The sequence below is a fragment of the Nerophis lumbriciformis genome, linkage group LG01, assembly GCF_033978685.3.
Source record: "Nerophis lumbriciformis linkage group LG01, RoL_Nlum_v2.1, whole genome shotgun sequence".
Lineage (NCBI taxonomy): Eukaryota > Metazoa > Chordata > Actinopteri > Syngnathiformes > Syngnathidae > Nerophis > Nerophis lumbriciformis.
The window spans coordinates 65,520,906-65,540,090 of record NC_084548.2 but is presented as its reverse complement, the minus strand read 5'-3'; the positions used below and the strand labels follow the sequence as shown (position 1 = coordinate 65,540,090).

General features: G+C 42.9%; 1 protein-coding gene across 5 annotated transcripts in view; it reads left to right on the top strand.

Annotated features, from left to right (window-relative positions):
- LOC133571543 (extracellular sulfatase Sulf-2-like) overlaps positions 1–19,185 on the top strand; it is a 109,719-nt gene that overhangs the window by 7,331 nt on the left and 83,203 nt on the right. For 2 of the 5 annotated variants that reach the window (XM_061924234.2, XM_061924230.1), the window contains exons 1-2: positions 16,352–16,661; positions 18,146–18,265. The gene's annotated coding sequence lies outside the window, so the exon portion shown is untranslated. Of the gene's footprint in view, positions 1–16,348; positions 16,662–18,145; positions 18,266–19,185 lie in introns of those variants that run through there. The other 3 variants (XM_061924235.1, XM_061924232.1, XM_061924233.1) reach the window with 3 other exon arrangements.

The following is a 19,185-nucleotide window of genomic DNA, read 5'->3' as shown; positions in this document are numbered from 1 at the left end:
CTTAGCTGCTTGCAGTGATTTCTCCAGATTCTCTGAACCCTTTGATGATATTACGGACCGTAGATGGTGAAATCCCTAAATTCCTTGCAATAGCTGGTTGAGAAAGGTTTTTCTTAAACTGTTCAACAATTTGCTCACGCATTTGTTGACAAAGTGGTGACCCTCGCCCCATCCTTGTTTGTGAATGACTGAGCATTTCATGGAATCTACTTTTATACCCAATCATGGCACCCACCTGTTCCCAATTTGCCTGCACACCTGTGGGATGTTCCAAATAAGTGTTTGATGAGCATTCCTCAACTTTATCAGTATTTATTGCCACCTTTCTCAACTTCTTTGTCACGTGTTGCTGGCATCAAATTCTAAAGTTAATGATTATTTGCAAAAAAAAAAAAAAGTTTATCAGTTTGAACATCAAATATGTTGTCTTTGTAGCATATTCAGCTGAATATGGGTTGAAAATGATTTGCAAATCATTGTATTCCGTTTACATCTAACACAATTTCCCAACTCATATGAAAATTTATTTTAATTAATTTTGGCCATAGGGGGCGCATTTCAATTTCTTACACACACTTGTTATTTCATATGTTGACCAGAGGGGGAGCACTTTTAAAAGCGACACACAGTCGATGGGAAAAATCCCTCCTTTTCGGGACCACCCTCATTTTGATAGATATCACCACCAGGGGTGCAAATGAGATTTCTAATTTTGTTTTTTTTGTTATGTGCTTAAGGCCGATGACAAAGGAGTCACGGACCACAGATGGCCCCTGTGCCGCACTTTGGGCAACCCAGCTGTAGAAGCTAACTGTTAATGGCCACTATAGTCTTAGTCGCGTAGTGTATTTGTTCATCCTATGGTCGCATATGGGACGCGGGTTGTCTTACGTCAGCACCAGAAGTCGTAAAATCAGCTATTCACCTAGCGGGTTTTTTTCGGGGATGACTAGGGAAGTCCTTCTTCAGCTGCCGTCTTGTTTTATCATATATTGCTGCCTTTGCACCTGTCAATCTTTACTTTTGCATGCACATTAAATCAACAAAAAAATCCCAACTTTGGAGCAATGTTCACGGACTCTAGTATTTGGCTCTCTGTTAGATGCAATGGTTTTCCGTATCGGGACCATGATTTATGTCCTAACTTGTTCACACCTCCTCATATGGAAGCTACTTTTCCTTCTTGATGTCTCGAGAAGGGTAGAAATACAAGAACACACACACACACACACACACACACACACACACACACACACACACACACACACACACACACACACACATAATGTGTGTGTGTGCCAGAAGTCATTTGTTTGTCTTTAAGCAGCTAAACTCCTTTTTATGCTGCTGATAAAAGAAAGATTAGCATGTGAAAACCACAAAAGAGCGTTTCCATCAAACCTCACACACACGGTCGGGGGGTCCGGGGCCCCCTGGGGTAGAGGGCGTAGCGTGCGCTGATTACAAAGATGAGCTTATGCCTGTTTGCCGACATGCTAATGATGTGTTTGTTTGTTCCAACGACATGATTGACAGCTGCCTTTATTCTACTTTGATATGATTTTGTCCGCTGAAATCCATCGACCAAACAAAGCAAAATGAGAGTAATTTCTGTCAGTGTTTTCTAAATGATGAGGGCCAATAAAAAAAAAAGTATATGCCTGTTTGGTTGGAGCGCCTGTGGCTACTTTCTTCTGATTGGCTAAGACCAGGTGACATCACAAGGAGGCGGGGTCACCAGCTGTCATCCATTAAACGTCTTCATATGGACCGGTGGGCGGGGCCATGGGGGGATAGGCCACACCTCTTTGAAGTAGGGTGGTCCCGATACCAATATTTTGGTGCCAAAATGTATTTCGATACTTTTCTAAATAAAGGGCACCACAAAAAATGTCATTATTTGAACAAAAAATCTTAGGTTACATTAAACATATAATTATTATTGTAATTAAATAAAATAGTGAACATACTAGACAACTTGTCTTTTAGTAGTAAGTAAACAAACAAAGACTCCTAATTAGTCTGCTGACGTATGCAGTAACATATTGTGTCATTTATCTACCTATTATTTTGTCTACATTATGAGGGACAAACTGTAAAAATTGATTATTAATCTACGTGTTCACTTACTGTTAATATCTGCGTATTTTCTGTTTTAACATGTTCTATCTACACTTCTGTTAAAATATAATAATCACTTATTCTTCTGTTCTTTGACACTTTACATTAGTTTGGGATGATACCACACATTTCGGTATCGATCCGATACCAAGTAGTTGCAGGATCGTACATTGGTCATATTCAAAGTCCTCATGTGTCCAGGGACGTATTTACTGAGTTTATAAACATAATATGAATTTTTTTTTAAAGAAAAAAAGATTTTGTGACGATAAAAAATATAGATGCATTGAAAAAATCACACTACAAAAAATAAATCATTTTTTGATGTGTTTTTTTTTAATCGATTTAAGAATCGTTACAAATAAGAATTGTATTGTGGCCAAACAGCTCAATTTTTGTTTTATCTGACATCATATGGACAAAGATAAGACCTTCTGGAGGAAAGTTCTGTGGTCAGATGAAAGTAAAATTGAGCCAGCAATATGTTTGGAGGAGAAAAGGTGAGGCCTTTAATCCCAGGAACACCAAACCTACCGTCAAGCATGGTGGTGGTAGTATTATGCTCTGGGCCTGTTTTGCTGCCAATGGAACAGATCAAATGGGACAATGAAAAAGGAGGATTACCTCCAAATTCGGCAGGACAACCTAAAATCATGGTCTTGGGCGCAGTTGGGTGTTCCAACAGGACAATGACCCCAAACACACGTCAAAAGTGGTCAAGGAATGGCTAAATCAGGCTAGAATTAAGGTTTTAGAATGACCTTCCCAAAGTCCTGACTTAAACGTGTGGACAATGCTGAAGAAACAAGTCCATGTCACAAAACTAACAAATTTAGCTGAACTGCACCAATTTTGTCAAGAGGAATGGTCAAAAATTCAAGCAGAAGCTTGTGGATGGCTACCAAAAGCGCCCTATTGCAGTGAAACTTGCCAAAGGACATGTAACCAAATATTAACATTGCTGTATGTATACTTTAACCCAGCAGATTTGCTCACATTTTCAGTAGACTCATAAAAAAATCATAAAAAAACAAACTTCATGAATGTTTTTTTGTGACCAACAAGTATGTGCTCCAATCACTCTATCACAAAAAAATAAGAGTTGTAGAAATTATTGGAAACTCAAGACAGCCATGACATTATGTTCTTTACAAGTGTATGTCAACTTTTGACCACGACTATATATATATATATATATATATATATATATATATATATATATATATGATGGCCAACAGCAGAAAGTCACAGTCTGCTAATTATGTTGTTTCTAACTAGTGAGACTAATTTAATTCAACAGCTTGGTGTCAATTAGTGTTTGTCTTCTGACTCTGTGTGTGTGTGTGTGTGTGTGTGTGTGTGTGTGTGTGTGTGTGTGTGTGTGTGTGTGTGTGTGTGTGTGTGTGTGTGTGTGTCTAACACTAATTGGGACAAGACTAATAAAACGTTCACACTGGGGGCCTCCAGTGTGTTTGTCTCAGCCGCACCAGCAGACTTAAGTACAACTTTGAATAATCCTCTGTGTGTGCGTGTGTGCGTGCGTGTGTGTGTGTGTGTGTGTGTGTGTGTGTGTGTGTGTGTGTGTGTGTGTGTGTGCGCGCGCGCAGGCTGAGACCTTTTAGACAGTAAACAAGTCGTTCATTATTCAGAGTTTCTCTGCAAGCCTCCCTCCATATCCTCCCTGTGAAAAGTCGCCAGGAAAAAGTCAAGTTACTTTCGCGTCTGTAAGACGTTAAAGTAGCAAACTATTAGGTAACATAAATGTAAGAAACATAGAATAAAGTAACAAATGTTAAACTAGCAAACTGTTAGGTAACATAAATGTAAGAAACCCCGTTTCCATATGAGTTGGGAAATTGTGTTAGATGTAAATATAAACGGAATACAATGATTTGCAAATCATTTTCAACCCATATTCAGTTGAATATGCTACAAAGACAACATATTTGATGTTCAAACTCATAAACTTTATTTTTTTTTGCAAATAATAATTAGAGCGCCTGGTGTCCGGGCCTGTCCCCATGGGGCCCGGCCAGGCACAGCCCGAAGAGGCAACGTGGGTCCCCCCTCCAATGGGCTCACCACCCATAGCAGGGGTCATAGAGGTCGGGTGCAGTGTGAGCTGGGCGGCAGCCGAAGGCAGGGCACTTGGCGGTCCGATCCTCGGCTACAGAAGCTAGCTCTTGGGACGTGGAACGTCACCTCGCTGGGGGGGAAGGAGCCTGAGCTAGTGCGTGAGGTGGAGAAGTTCCGGCTAGATATAGTCGGACTCACTTCGACGCACAGCAAGGGCTCTGGAACCAATTCTCTCGAGAGGGGCTGGACTCTCTTCCACTCTGGCGTTGCCGGCAGTGAGAGGCGACGGGCTGGGGTGGCAATTCTTGTTGGCCCCCGGCTCAGAGCCTGCACGTTGGAGTTCAACCCGGTGGACGAGAGGGTAGCTTCCCTCCGCCTTCGGGTGGGGGGACGGGTCCTGACTGTTGTTGCGCTTATCCGCCAAACGGCAGCTCAGAGTACCCACCCTTTTTGGATTCACTCGAGGGAGTACTGGAGAGTGCTCCCCCGGGTGATTCCCTCATTCTACTGGGGGACTTCAATGCTGGGCAGCGACAGTGGAACCTGGAGAGGTGTGATTGGGAAGAATGGCCGCCCGGATCTGAACCCGAGTGGTGTTTTGTTATTGGACTTTTGTGCTCGTCACAGATTGTCGATAACAAACATCATGTTCAAACATAAGGGTGTCCATATGTGCACTTGGCTCCAGGACACCCTAGGCCGCAGTTCCATGATCGACTTTGTAGTTGTGTCATCGGATTTGCGGCCTCATGTTTTGGACACTCGGGTGAAGAGAGGGGCGGAGCTTTCTACCGATCACCACCTGGTGGTGAGTTGGCTGCGATGGTGGGGGAGGATGCCGGACAGACCTGGCAGGCCCAAAGGCATTGTGAGGGTTTGCTGGGAACGTCTGTCAGAGTCTCCTGTCAGAGAGAGTTTCAATTCCCACCTCCGGAAGAACTTTGAACATGTCACGAGGGAGGTGCTGGACATTGAGTCCGAGTGGACCATGTTCCGCACCTCTATTGTCGAGGCAGCTGATTGGAGCTGTGGCCGCAAGGTAGTTGGTGCCTGTTGTGGCGGTAATCCTAGAATCCGTTGGTGGACACCGGCGGTGAGGGATGCCGTCAAGCTGAAGGAGTCCTATCGGGTTCTTTTGGCTCATGGGACTCTTGAGGCAGCGGACAGGTACCGACGGGCCAAGCGGTGTGCGGCTTCAGCAATTGCGAAGGCAAAAACTCGGACATGGGAGGAGTTCGGGGAAGCCATGGAAAACGACTTCCGGATGGCTTCGAAGCGATTCTGGACCACCATCCGCCGCCTCAGGAAGGGGAAACAGTGCACTATCAACACCGTGTATGGTGAGGATGGTGTTCTGCTGACCTCGACTGCGGATGTTGTGGATCGGTGGAGGGAATACTTCGAAGACCTCCTCAATCCCACCAACACGTCTTCCTATGAGGAAGCAGTGCCTGGGGCATCTGTGGTGGGCTCTCCTATTTCTGGGGCTGAGGTTGCTGAGGTAGTTAAAAGGCTCGGTGGCAAGGCCCCGGGGGTGGATGAGACCCGCCCGGAGTTCCTTAAGGCTCTGGATGCTGTGGGGCTGTCTTGGTTGACAAGACTCTGCAGCATCGCGTGGCCATCGGGGGCGGAGCCTCTGGATTGGCAGACCGGGGTGGTGATTTCTCTCTTTAAGAAGGGGAACCGAAGGGTGTGTTCTAACTATCGTGGGATCACACTCCTCAGCCTTCCCGGTAAGGTCTATTCAGGTGTACTGGAGAGGAGGCTACGCCGGATAATTGAACCTTGGATGCAGGAGGAACAGTGTGGTTTTCGTCCTGGTCGTGGAACTGTGGACCAGCTCTATACTCTCGGCAGGGTCCTTGAGGGTGCATGGGAGTTTGCCCAACCAGTCTACATGTGCTTTGTGGACTTGGAGAAGGCATTCGACCGTGTCCCTCGGGAAGTCCTGTGGGGAGTGCTCAGAGAGTATGGGGTATCGAACTGTCTGATTGTGGCGGTCCGCTCCCTGTATGATCAGTGTCAGAGCTTGGTCCGCATTGCCGGCAATAAGTCGGACACGTTTCCAGTGAGGGTTGGACTCCGCCAAGGCTGCCCTTCGTCACCGATTCTGTTCATAACTTTTATGGACAGAATTTCTAGGCGCAGTCAAGGCGTTGAGGGGCTCCGGTTCGGTGGCTGCAGGATTAGGTCTCTGCTTTTTGCAGATGATGTGGTCCTGATGGCTTCATTTGGCCAGGATCTTCAGCTCTCGCTGGATCGGTTCGCAGCGACTGGGATGAGAATCAGCACCTCCAAGTCCGAGTCCATGGTTCTCGCCCGGAAAAGGGTGGAGTGCCATCTCCGGGTTGCGGAGGAGACCCTGCCCCAAGTGGAGGAGTTCAAGTACCTCGGAGTCTTGTCTACGAGTGAGGGAAGAGTGGATCGTGAGATCGACAGGCGGATTGGTGCGGCGTCTTCAGTAATGCGGACGCTGTATCGATCCGTTTTGGTGAAGAAGGAGCAGAGCCGGAAGGCAAAGCTCTCAGTTTACCGGTCGATCTACGTTCCCATCCTCACCTATGGTCATGAGCTTTGGGTTATGACCGAAAGGACAAGATCACGGGTACAAGCGGCCGAAATGAGTTTCCTCCGCCGGGTGGCGGGGCTCTCCCTTAGAGATAGGGTGAGAAGCTCTGTCATCCGGGGGGAGCTCAAAGTAAAGCCGCTGCTCCTCCACATCGAGAGGAGCCAGATGAGGTGGTTTGGGCATCTGGTCAGGATGCCACCCGAGCGCCTCCCTAGGGAGGTGTTTAGGGCACGTCCGACCGGTAGGAGGCCACGGGGAAGACCCAGGACACGTTGGGAAGACTATGTCTCCCGGCTGGCCTGGGAACGCCTCGGGGTCCCCCGGGAAGAGCTGGACGAAGTGGCTGGGGAGAGGGAAGTCTGGGCTTCCCTGCTTAGGCTGCTGCCCCCGCGACCCGACCTCGGATAAGCGGAAGAAGATGGATGGATGAATGGATAAAGTAACACATCTAAGAAACGTACGATAGAAAAACAAACGTTAAAGAAACATACGATAAAGTAACAAATATTTAAGAAACATTCCATACAGTAACAAACATTGAAGAAACATCCAATAAAGTAACAAACATGTAATAAACATATGATAAAGTAACATACATTCAAGAAACGTGTGATAAAGTAACAAACATTTATTTTATTTTACATTTTTAATTTTTTTAATTTTTTTATTTATTTTTTGTCCTGTCCAGCTTCTCAGGCAAATCCTATACAGTAGTTGATGTAGATGCCAATATCGGCTGTTCAGATGTACTTTACAAAAGAGAAGTGTAGGATACTTCTCTTGTTACCTTATTTGTATTTGACTTTATTAAATGTATTTATATTATCATTTGGTGCAGCCGGGCCGGAGCAGGAGGGGATAGAAAGAGAAAAAAAAGGAAGACAGAGGGGGAAATTGTGGGGACAAGAGGGGGATTAGACAGAGAGACAACAACAATAACAACAACAACAACAATAGAGCAACATCAGCAAATACAACATGTACAAATATGATGGTAAAAGTAATAGCAAATAAGCAGTTAGCGAAAATAAAAAATAATACAGAAATGACAATGAGCATTATTACACTACAAATGGATCAATACAAATACCAATAGAAATAGCGCTATTGATAATGAACAATACCAATACTTTACCTTTATTATCAACAATACATTTGTTCAAATGCAACAATACATATACGTAATGATAACTTGAGATACGAAAGAATGCAGAAAAATGGAGGGGAAGAAAGAGAAGCAACCCACATTAACCCTTGTAGATTGTTATAGTAACAATAGGTTAAGCTTTGTCAGTGTGCCATGTGTTATACCCAGTTTACCCTAGGGCAACAACGTTAATATATGTTTGATGAAACGTGATTATGTGCATGAGTGTATGTATGCATATGTACTTGTATATGTACAGAATGTGTATATGTATGTTTGTATAGTGAATGTATATGTACAGAATGTGTATATGTGTTTGTACAGTGAATGTATATGTACAGAATGTGTATAGAATGTGTATATGTATGTTTGTATAATGAATGTATATGTACAGTATGTGTATGTTTGTATATTAAATGTGCGTTTGAATGTACAAACTTTGAGTATGTAAATATGTACTGTATTTGTGTATGTATGTGGGAGCGTAGGTATCTATGTATGTATGTGAGTATGTGTGAATTTGTATGTACAATATATTCGACTCCCAGTGTGCGTGGGAGCCAGAGTACGGCCCCAGCCTCTCCGAGAGCCCAACCCACAAACAGTAGGTGTGGTGCCCAGGGAACCAGGGACCACCGCCCCCACGCAGCCAAGCCGGCCAGCGACAGGAACCCCAGAGCCTGGCCCGCCGCGACGCCCACAAGGGCCAGCAGCAGGCCGCAGACAGACGCACCCCGCAGAGGACAAGGCACGAGAAAAGCAGGGGACAGCCAGACCCCAAGTCAGCGAGAGACCACACCCCACGCGGGCAGAAAGGCGGGACGCACCGCCCGGGGGGCCCAGAGACTCCCTTCAACCGGACGGGAAGACCGCCCCCGCCCCACCGGCAACCGGGCCCCCACGAGCCCATCCCCCACCCCCCGAAGAGCGCGGCGAGGCCAGCGCCCGGCCACCCCACCCAAGTCGGCCGCCGCAGGACCACCCAGCACGGGGCTACGGGAACCACCCACCCCACCCGCAGGGACCCCAACGATAGAGATGGAACAACCAACAACTGCCCCGCCGAGTTCACCCCCTGAGGGAGGGGGAAAAAATAAATAAAAATAATAATATTAATAAAACATATTAAAAAATAAATAAATAAAAAAGAATTAAAAGAAGATCACAGACATGCTGACATACAAGGTCACTACCCCAGCAACTGGCCCACTCGCAGCACCTCATAATACCTTGGAGCACCAAGCTACCACAATAGACGCTGGGACTAGACCCAGCAGGCCCCAACCAAGTCGGGCATCCGGAAGGGATGGACGGTGGGACCCAGGAGCTCCAGACACGCAGTCCGGATGCAGTAGCCTGAGGCGCCGAACCCCGCCTGACAGGCAGGCCCAGAGCGTACACCCAGAAATATACATACATACATGTACACATACACACACATACACATATATACATTAACATACACATACATACACATGTATATACATACATATACGATAAAGTAACAAACATTTAAGAAACATCCGATAAAGTAACAAACATTTAAGAAACGTACGATAAAGTAACAAACATTTAAGAAACATACGATAAAGTAACAAATATTTAAGAAACGTATGATAAAGTAACAAACATTTAAGAAACATCCGATAAAGTAACACATTTAAGAAACGTACGATAAAGTAACAAACATTTAAGAAACGTACGATAAAGTTACAACCATTTAAGAAACGTACGATAAAGTAACAACCATTTAAGAAACATCCGATAAAGTAACAAACATTTTAGAAACATACGATAAAGTAACACACATTTAAGAAACGTACGATAAAGTAACAACCATTTAAGAAACATACGATAAAGTAACAAATATTTAAGAAACGTATGATAAAGTAACAAACGTTTAAGAAACATCCGATAAAGTAACACATTTAAGAAACGTACGATAAAGTAACAAACATTTAAGAAACGTACGATAAAGTTACAACCATTTAAGAAAAGTACGATAAAGTAACAAACATTTTAGAAACATACGATAAAGTAACACACATTTAAGAAACGTACGATAAAGTAACAAACATTTAAGAAACGTACGATAAAGTAACCAACATTTAAAAAGCATCCGATAAAGTAACAAACCTTTAAGAAATGTACAATAAAGTAACCAACATTTAAGAAACATCCGATAAAGTAACAAACCGTTCAGAAACATACGATAAAGTAACAAACATTTAAGAAACGTACGATAAAGTTACAACCATTTAAGAAACGTACGATAAAGTAACCAACATTTAAGAAACAGCCGATAAAGTAACAAACCTTTAAGAAACATACGATAAAGTAACAAACATTTAAGAGACGTACGATGAAGTTACAACCATTTAAGAAACGTACGTTAAAGTAACAACCATTTAAGAAACACCCGATAAAGTAACAAACATTTTAGAAACATACGATAAAGTAACACACATTTAAGAAACGTACGATAAAGTAACAAACATTTAAGAAACGTACGATAAAGTAACAACCATTTAAGAAACGTACGATAAAGTAACCAACATTTAAAAAGCATCCGATAAAGTAACAAACCTTTAAGAAATGTACAATAAAGTAACCAACATTTAAGAAACATCCGATAAAGTAACAAACCTTTCAGAAACATACGATAAAGTAACAAACATTTAAGAAACGTACGATAAAGTTACAACCATTTAAGAAACGTACGATAAAGTAATCAACATTTAAGAAATAGCCGATAAAGTAACAAACCTTTAAGAAACATACGATAAAGTAACAAACATTTAAGAAACATCCGATAAAGTAACAAACATTTAAAAAACGTACGATGGAGTAACAAACATTTAAGAAACATACTTCCCTGCTAAGGCTGCTGCCCCCGCGACCTGACCTCAGATAAGCGGAAGAAGATGGATGGATGGATGGATGGACAATAAAGTAAGAACCATTTAAGAAACATCCGATAAAGTAACAAACATTTAAGAAACATACGATAAAGTAACAAATATTTAAGAAACGTATGATAAAATAACAAACATTTAAGAAACATTCGATAAAGTAACAAACATTTAAGAAACATCCAATAAAGTAACAAATATGTAAGAAACATACGATAAAGAAACAAATATTTAAGAAACGTACGATAAAGTAACAAACATTGGGCTGTGTCACGGCGAGGACACAGACAGCCGTGTTCCTCCACGTTATTCACAACATTGATTATTGCTGTCTGAGGCGGCGTGGGGCGTTCAGGGTCAAGCCGCTGACGTTCATCAACAGATGGATTTTACACCATTGATTTTGTCTCTCTCCAGAAGCCTGGCGTACGTCAAAACACCTTCTGTTGCTGCGCACTGACACCCGTGGACAACACTGAAGGAGGTCAAATACTACAGTATTACTAGTGGAAGTACTAGTCGGGTGTGGTTTGCTGTCAACACGGATTAGACTGACCTTCATGTTGTTAACGAGTTTCTGAATAGCCCAGATGTGATGATGAAGATGTGTTTGGATGTTTGCTCCTCGCCCTGAGGTCACTTCCTGTCCAGGGAGGAGCAGCTGTTGTCACGCAGAACAATTCCAGCAAACTCTGATCCAGGTCTGACCTTGTGGAGCCCAGTTATTAGCGTTTCCTGTTTTGTGGCGAAGCATCACATCAAAGTTTGGTTGAAATTACACAAGTAATCACACTGCAGGACCACTTGTATCGCACATGATATCACACACAAGTAATCAAGCTGCAGGACTGCTTGCATCGCACATGATATCACACATAATCACGCTGCAGGACTGCTTGTATTGCACATGCTATCACACACAAGTAATCACGCTGTAGGACTGCTTGTATTGCACATGCTATCAGAACAAGTAATCACGCTGCAGTACTGATTGTATCGCCCATGCTATCACACACAAGTAATCACGCTGTAGGACTGCTTGTATCGCACATGATATCACACACAAGTAATCACGCTGCAGGACTGCTTGTATTGCACATGATATCACACACAAGTAATCACGCTGCAGGACTGCTTGTATTGCACATGATATCACACAAGTAATCACGCTGCAGGACTGCTTGCATTGCACATGATATCACACATAAATAATCACACTGCAGGACTGCTTGTATTGCACATGCTATCACACACAAGTAATCACGCTGTAGGACTGCTTGTATTGCACATGCTATCACACACAAGTAATCACGCTGCAGGACTGCTTGTATCGCACATGCTATCACACACAAGTAATCACGCTGTAGGACTGCTTGTATTGCACATGCTATCACACACAAGTAATCACGCTGCAGGACAGCTTGTATCGCACATCAGCATCAGAATCAGAATCAGCTTTATTGTCATTACGCAAGGTAACATGCTATCACACACAAGTAATCACGCTGCAGGACTGCTTGTATCACACATGATATCACACACAAGTAATCACGCTGCCTGATTGCTTGTATCGCACATGATGTCACACACAAGTAATCACGCTGCAGGACTGCTTGTATCGCACATGATATCACACATAAATAATCACGCTGCAGCACTGCTTGTATTGCACATGCTATCACACACACACACACTAGTAATCACGCTGTAGGACTGTTTGTATTGCACATGATATCATGCACAAGTAGTTACGCTGCAAGACTGCTAGTATCGCACGCTATCTCACGCACAAGTACTCACGCTACAGGACTGCTTGTATTGCACATGATATCACACACAAGTAATCACGCTGCCGGACTGCTTGTATCGCACATGATGTCACACACAAGTAATCACGCTGCAGGACTGCTTGTATCGCACATGATATCACACACAAGTAATCACGCTGCAGGACTGCTTATATCGCACATGCTATCGCACACAAGTAATCACGCTGCATGACTGCTTGTATCGCACATGATATCACACACAAGTAATCACGCTGCAGGACTGCTTGTATTGCACATGATATCACACAAGTAATCACGCTGTAGGACTGCTTGCATCGCACATGATATCACACATAAATAATCACGCTGCAGGACTGCTCGTATTGCACATGCTATCACACACAAGTAATCATGCTGCAGGACTGCTTGTATCGCACATGATATCACACACAAGTAATCACGCTGCAGGACTGTTTGCATAGCACATGCTATCACACACAAGTAATCACGCTGTAGGACTGTTTGTATTGCACATGCTATCACACACAAGTAATCACGCTGCAGGACTGCTTGTATCGCACATGATATCACACACAAGTAATCAAGCTGCAGGACTGCTTGTATCACACATGATATCACACACAAGTAATTACGGTGCCGGACTGCTTGTATCGCACATGATATCACATACAAGTAGTCACGCTGCAGGACTGCTTGTATCGCACATGATATCACATACAAGTAGTCACGCTGCAGGACTGCTTGTATCGCACATGCTATCACACACAAGTAATCAAGCTGCAGGACTGCTTGTATCGCACATTATATCACACAAGTAATCACGCTGTAGGACTGCTTGCATCGCACATGACATCACACATAAATAATCACGCTGCAGGACTGCTTGTATTGCACATGCTATCACACACAAGTAATCACGCTGTAGGACTGCTTCCATTGCACTTGCTATCACACACAAGTAATCACGCTGCAGGACTGCTTGTATCGCACATGATATCACACACAAGTAATCACGCTGTAGAACTGTTTGTATTGCACATGCTATCAGAACAAGTAATCACGCTGCAGTACTGATTGTATCGCACATGCTATCACACACAAGTAATCACGCTGTAGGACTGCTTGTATCGCACAAGATATCACACACAAGTAATCACGCTGCAGGACTGCTTGTATTGCACATGATATCACACACAAGTAATCACGCTGCAGGACTGCTTGTATTGCACATGATATCACACAAGTAATCACGCTGCAGGACTGCTTGCATTGCACATGATATCACACATAAATAATCACACTGCAGGACTGCTTGTATTGCACATGCTATCACACACAAGTAATCACGCTGTAGGACTGCTTGTATTGCACATGCTATCACACACAAGTAATCACGCTGTAGGACTGCTTGTATTGCACATGCTATCACACACAAGTAATCATGCTGCAGGACTGCTTGTATCGCACATGATATCACACACAAGTAATCACGCTGCAGGACTGTTTGCATAGCACATGCTATCACACACAAGTAATCACGCTGTAGGACTGTTTGTATTGCACATGCTATCACACACAAGTAATCACGCTGCAGGACTGCTTGTATCGCACATGCTATCACACACAAGTAATCACGCTGTAGGACTGCTTGTATTGCACATGCTATCACACACAAGTAATCACGCTGCAGGGCAGCTTGTATCGCACATCAGAATCAGAATCAGCTTTATTGTCATTACGCAAGGTAACATGCTATCACACACAAGTAATCACGCTGCAGGACTGCTTGTATCACACATGATATCACACACAAGTAATCACGCTGCCTGATTGCTTGTATCGCACATGATGTCACACACAAGTAATCACGCTGCAGGACTGCTTGTATCGCACATGATATCACACATAAATAATCACGCTGCAGCACTGCTTGTATTGCACATGCTATCACACACACACACACTAGTAATCACGCTGTAGGACTGTTTGTATTGCACATGATATCATGCACAAGTAGTTACGCTGCAAGACTGCTAGTATCGCACGCTATCTCACGCACAAGTACTCACGCTACAGGACTGCTTGTATTGCACATGATATCACACACAAGTAATCACGCTGCCGGACTGCTTGTATCGCACATGATGTCACACACAAGTAATCACGCTGCAGGACTGCTTGTATCGCACATGATATCACACACAAGTAATCACGCTGCAGGACTGCTTATATCGCACATGCTATCGCACACAAGTAATCACGCTGCATGACTGCTTGTATCGCACATGATATCACACACAAGTAATCACGCTGCAGGACTGCTTGTATTGCACATGATATCACACAAGTAATCACGCTGTAGGACTGCTTGCATCGCACATGATATCACACATAAATAATCACGCTGCAGGACTGCTCGTATTGCACATGCTATCACACACAAGTAATCACGCTGCAGGACTGTTTGCATAGCACATGCTATCACACACAAGTAATCACGCTGTAGGACTGTTTGTATTGCACATGCTATCACACACAAGTAATCACGCTGCAGGACTGCTTGTATCGCACATGATATCACACACAAGTAATCAAGCTGCAGGACTGCTTGTATCACACATGATATCACACACAAGTAATTACGGTGCCGGACTGCTTGTATCGCACATGATATCACATACAAGTAGTCACGCTGCAGGACTGCTTGTATCGCACATGATATCACATACAAGTAGTCACGCTGCAGGACTGCTTGTATCGCACATGCTATCACACACAAGTAATCAAGCTGCAGGACTGCTTGTATCGCACATTATATCACACAAGTAATCACGCTGTAGGACTGCTTGCATCGCACATGATATCACACATAAATAATCACGCTGCAGGACTGCTTGTATTGCACATGCTATCACACACAAGTAATCACGCTGTAGGACTGCTTCCATTGCACTTGCTATCACACACAAGTAATCACGCTGCAGGACTGCTTGTATCGCACATGATATCACACACAAGTAATCACGCTGTAGAACTGTTTGTATTGCACATGCTATCACACACAAATAATCACGCTGCCAGACTGCTTGTATCGCACATGATATCACACACAAGTAATCACGCTGTAGGACTGCTTGTATTGCACATGTTATCACACACACGTAATCACGCTGCCGGACTGCTTGTATCGCACATGCTATCACACACAAGTAATCACGCTGTAGGACTGTTTGTATTGCACATGCTATCACACACAAGTAATCACGCTGCAGGACTGCTTGTATCGCACGATTTACATGCACGGCCATTCATTACGAATCCGATACTTGTTTTTTGCTTAGATCGTACCGATATCACATATTGTCCTTGAAACGAGCGAGAGCAACGAAACTGTTTTTGTTTGTGTTCAATTCCAATCAGCCTGATTAGCGTGACACACACACACACACACACTCACGCACACACAAACGTGTTGTCAGGCAGAGTGTGTTGGGGGGTGTCAATCTACCTGAGCAAGGCACACACACACACACACACACACACACACACACACACACACACACACACACACACACACACATTACTTGTGCATGCTTTCTATTCTAAATAAAAGTATTAAACATGAACAGTTACTGTCATGTAAGACAGGCAGCGCTAGCACTACAAGTCCCAGAATGCACTGCTTTCGCTGCTGTGACGTCACACAGCCACTCATTAGCTCCTTTGACTCAACTTTAAGTCCGAATGCAGCTGAGATTGGCTCCAGCGACCCCCCGCGACCTCAAAAGGGACAAGCGGTAGTAAATGGATGGATGGAAGTCCAGTAGTTGTATGACTAAAATGTTATTTATCATCTGGACCATTTGAAACACATTTGTTCGCCTTGTTTGTCGTCTAAATGCTGTTGTGAGGTGGCTAGCAACTGTTAGCTTACATGGCTAGCCCCTGAAATGTGTATGACCCTGAGTAAGTTAGTGATATAATTGTACTAAGACAAAGGAATGAGTGACTTATGAGTCATAAAACAACGTTGTGACAATAGCATGGTAAGTAGAATGAGTAACAACAGTTTTATATCTTAAAACATCAGCTTTTTTATTGTGTGAGTATCTTTTTAAGACTTGCTGGCTGAGTAAGGTCCCATGTTCTAACACATGGGTGTCAAACTCTGGCCCGCGGGCCAAATTTGGCCCGCCGTGTAATTTCATTTGGCCCTTGAGGCAATATCAAATTAACATTAGAGCTGGCCCGCCGGTATTATACAGCGCATTCACCGCTAATACTCATACTTGCCAGCCCTCCCAATTTTCAGTGCCCCTCTCGAAAGTCTCCCGGGGCAACCGTTCTCCCGAATTTTTCCCGATTTCCACTCGGACAACAATATTGGGGGCGTGCCTTAAAGGCACTGCCTTTAGCGTCCTCTACAACCTGTTGTCACGTCTGCTTTTCCTCCATACGAACAGCGTGCCTGTCACATGATATATGCGGCTTCTACACACACATAAGTAAATGCAAGGCATACTTGATCAACAGCCATACAGGTCACACAAAGGGTGGCCGCATAAACATCACACAAAGGGTGGCCGCATAAACAACTTTAACACTGTTACAAATATGCGCCACACTGTAAAACCACACCAAACAAGAATGACAAACACATTTTGGGAGAACATCCGCACCGTAACACAACAGAACAAATACCCAGAACCCCTTGCAGCACTAACTCTTCCGGGATGCTACAATATACACCCCCCCGCTACCACCAAACCCCGCCCACCTGAGCCCCGACATTAATTAACTAGCATCCCAGAAAAGATGTCAGGTATCTGGCTTGTGCACATCAGATTAGATCAGTGTGTTGCAAACTGAGCAGTTAAAAGGCCTTAATGGTTGATTTATTCATTGTTATTTTATTTTCAAATTTATTAGCCTGTGGAAAAAGATATTTACCTCAGAAGGCTGCAAATAGAAAAGAGGCATTCTATATGTTTTTTTAATTGTATTTAATATACCATTGATGTTTTTTCGTTGGTTTTTTTGAAAGTTGATTTTGCACTATTAAGTTGTATAAGCGTTGCTTGTTCCACATTCAGTGTTAAAGCATATCAGTGTAGCAAAATGAGCAATAATTAACGTTTTATTCATGCACTTTCTCTTGCTACTTCAAGGCTTGAATGTTTGATTCATTCATTATTGTTATTTTATTTTCAAATTTATTAGCCTGTGGAAAAAGTTTATTTTGATATTTACCTCAGAAAGCTGCAAATAGAAAAGAGGCATTCAATTTTTATTTACATTTTATTTGATATGCCATTGATATTTTTGAATTATTATTTGAAACTCGATTTTGCATGTCACTATAAAGTTACATAAGCCTTGCTTGTTCAATATTCAATGCAAAACTTGTTTGGGTCCCTATTAAAAGGTTAATTTGTCCAACCTTGGCCCGCGGCTTTGTTCAGTTTTACATTTTGGCCCACTCTGTATTGGAGTTTGACACCCCTGTTCTAACATGACCACTCTTGGTCAGGTGACCTGGACCAGGAAGTGAGTGGGTGGAGCTTCTACACCGTGCATGTGTCAGCTGACACCGAGGGACGATGACCCACATGGGACCACCTTTAGTCCAGCTGCAAACCCAAGGTCAAAGGTCAGCATCTGAACACAACAAGGGTTTTTAATGGACACATCTTAAAGAATGACTTGTTATGGGCCTGCTGCAATGCAAGCAGCCCATATTATTATTGCAATACTTGCCAACCTTGAGACCTCCGAATTCGGGAGATTGGGGGTGGGGGGCGGAGTTAAGGGAGGAGGAGTATATTTATAGCTAGAATTCACTGAAATCCAAGTATTTCTTATATATATATTAGAGATGTCCGATAATATCGGCCGATAAATGCTTTAAAGTGTAATATTGGAAATTATCGGCATCATTTTTTTTTTTAATCAGTATCGTTTTTTGTTTTTTTTGTTTTTTTTAATTTTATTAAATCAACATAAAAAACACAAGATACACTTACAATTAGTACACCAACCCAAAAAACCTTCCTCCCCCATTTACACTCATTCACACAATAGGGTTGTTTCTTTCTGTTATTAATATTCTGGTTCCTACATTATATATCAATATATATCAATACAGTCTGCAAGGGATACAGTCCGTAAGCACACATGATTATGCGTGCTGCTGGTCCACTAATAGTACTAACCTTTAACAGTTAATTTTACTCATTTTCATTCATTACTAGTTTCTATGTAACTGTTTTTAATTTGTTATACTTTCTTTTTTATTCAAGAAAATGTTTTTAATTTATTTATCTTATTTTATTTTATAATTAAAAAAAAAAAAGGATCTTATCTTCAACATACCTGGTTGTCCAAATTAGGCATAATAATGTGTTAATTCCACGACTGTATATATCGGTATCGGTTGATATCGGTATCGGTAATTAAGAGTTGGACAATATCGGAATATCGGATATCGGCAAAAAGCCATTATCGGACAACCCTGATATATATATAAATTAAATAAATACTTTACTTTCAGTAAAGTATTTATCAGCAAAA